The 2,299-nt window shown below is 50.7% G+C and overlaps 1 protein-coding gene across 1 annotated transcript in view; it reads left to right on the forward strand.

Moving 5' to 3' along the window:
• The first annotated feature begins 1,934 nt into the window (after positions 1-1,934).
• UBAP2 (ubiquitin associated protein 2) overlaps positions 1,935-2,299 on the forward strand; it is a 120,540-nt gene continuing 120,175 nt past the window's right edge. Inside the window, exon 1 of the mRNA XM_012811681.2 lies at positions 1,935-2,018. The gene's annotated coding sequence lies outside the window, so the exon portion shown is untranslated. The remainder of the gene's footprint in view (positions 2,019-2,299) is intronic.

Raw genomic sequence — 2,299 nt, forward strand, 5'->3', positions numbered from 1 at the left:
CCTGTAGTCCCAGCTACTCAGGAGGCTGAGGCAAGAGAATCGCCTAAGCCCAAGAGCTGGAGGTTGCTGTGAGCTGTGACACCACAGCACTCTACGAAGGGCAACAAAGTAAAATTTCTTAAAAAAAAAAAAAAGGCTCAGGCAGGTCCTGACCTACTGAGCTTAGGCAATCCACCCACCTCAGCCCCCAGAGTCCTAGGATTACAGGTGTGAGCCACCCTGCCTAGTTGGGCCTCAGGATTATTTGATCAATTTATATGAATAACGAAGGCTTCCCTTGAGCTGGACTGGACTGTTTAAGGTTTGAACTGCTTTACTTCAAGTAATTTTTTTGTTTTGTTTTTGCATTTTTTGCTGGGGCTGGGTTTGAATCTGCCACCTCTGGCATATGGGGCCGGTGCCCTACTTCTTTGAGCCACAGGCGCCACCTACTTCGAGTAATTTAACAGAAAACAAGTCTATTAGTAACTAGCAAGTTAGTAATTAGTACAGTGTCCTGAACAAAGTTCAGTATAAGCCAATTCCTTTTCTATCTTACTTAGACCTGTTGGAGCTCAAGAGTACAGAGTGTGAATTACTAATAGTTATTGAGGGTTTCCAATGTGACAAGCAGGTATTTTCCATAATCTCATTTAATTTTCACAACTTGTTGAAATTATTTATCACGGTGGAAAGTTCCAACTGAGATAAGGCCTGCTAAGACTGCGAAAGCCTTGAATCTAATCAGGCTGCGATACCACTTCTGAGGATCAAATTGGCCAATAAATGACAAAATACTTTAAACTCTAAATTGTTTAGAGTTTAACCATTTTCTTATTTATGACAAATTCCTGGAGTTAACAACGGATGAAATAATTTTTTTAGTAACTGTTTTAGAGAAGTGGGGTCCTTGCTTGCTTGCCCAGACTGGTCCTTCTTGGCCTCAAGAGAACCTCCAAGGTTCAGCTTCCCAAAGTAAAGGGATTACAGGTGTGAGCCAACACGCCCACCCAGGCTGGCACATCTAATTGAAACGAAAGTTATTTAACTTCTGAAACAGAAAATCCAGTTTGGGTCTCTTCAGCCAGAGACAGCAAGTCTCTTTCCTTAACCTTAAAGCGGGGGCTATCTCAGACTAAAGAGATTGATTATATTATATAATAAGGACTATAAATGGTGGTCCAATAAATGTTAAGTCTTCACGCAGAAAAGGTTTGGCAGGGCAAAACTCGACCCACATTTAACCGGACTGAAGTCACGCGGGCTCTACCCCTTGTGGAGGTTCTCAGAGCTGCAGATTTCGCAGCGAGCCGTTGGCGTTTTCCCGCGCACGGGGCGGGGCGAAACGCGAGCCCCTGGCGGGACCACACCTCCCTGGAGGAACCACGCTCTGCACCGGGCAGGCAGCATCCGCTAATATGAGACCCAGGAACCAAACCTCGCCGCTTTTTCTCCTGCCTTTCCCTGGGTACTAAGGTCTCCGGGGAGGGTGTGCATCTATTAACCTGCGGAAGTGTGCGCTCCAGCTACGCTGTATGTTGGGAATCGTAGTCCCCTCGTTGCAACGTTCGGCAGACCAAACTTGCCTTGACTGGTCGCACCACATCACGTGATGGGAGAAAGGCGGCCGCAGGGGAGCAACCTGTGGTGCCTTGTGAGGTCATCACCGGGCGACAACGAACTGCCGTTGCGGGCAACTTGGTTGCGGTGGGTCACACTTTTGACATCTATGAGTACAGTGCCACAAAATCTCCTTTATTTGCTCCTTCCCCTAGTCTTCCCACGTCTCCGCGCTTTTGGCTTCCTTCGGTCCGGGTAGGGGCAATTAGGAGAGGCGGCGCGCTCTCCCAGCAGGCTGGGGAGCTGCGCGCGGGCGACGTGTAGTGGCTCCTCCTTCCCCCGTGACGCCGAGGTCACGTGACAGGGTGGGCCGCCTCTGCCGCCGCCGCCGCTTTGTAAGAGGCACATTGGCAGGTAACGAGCGGCGGCGGCGGCGGCAGAAGCAGCGGCAGGTCCTGAGTCCAGCGAGAGCACCAGCGGTAATTGCCACTCTCTCCCTCTCGTTCCTTGTTCCAGGGCGCTCAGTGTTGCAGTGTGCGCTTCCTAGTCTTGGATTCAGCTTTTCTGAATCCCCAACCTTTTTTTGACTGCCCCAGCGCTCACTCATGAAGATCGGGCCAAGGTTTTCTAGCCAGCTTCACGCTCCCTTCCTATGTCCAGGCCCGGACTGCCTCCTTCCTCTTTCCCTCGTGTGGTCCTGCGCTACTTTCTACTTTCCTCCGGCATCCTTATCGGCCGAGCCCCACCCAGCCCCCGGGGG

The sequence above is a fragment of the Otolemur garnettii genome, unplaced genomic scaffold (genome assembly GCF_000181295.1).
Source record: "Otolemur garnettii isolate 467f Iridium unplaced genomic scaffold, OtoGar3 scaffold00172, whole genome shotgun sequence".
In the NCBI taxonomy this organism is placed as follows: domain Eukaryota; kingdom Metazoa; phylum Chordata; class Mammalia; order Primates; family Galagidae; genus Otolemur; species Otolemur garnettii.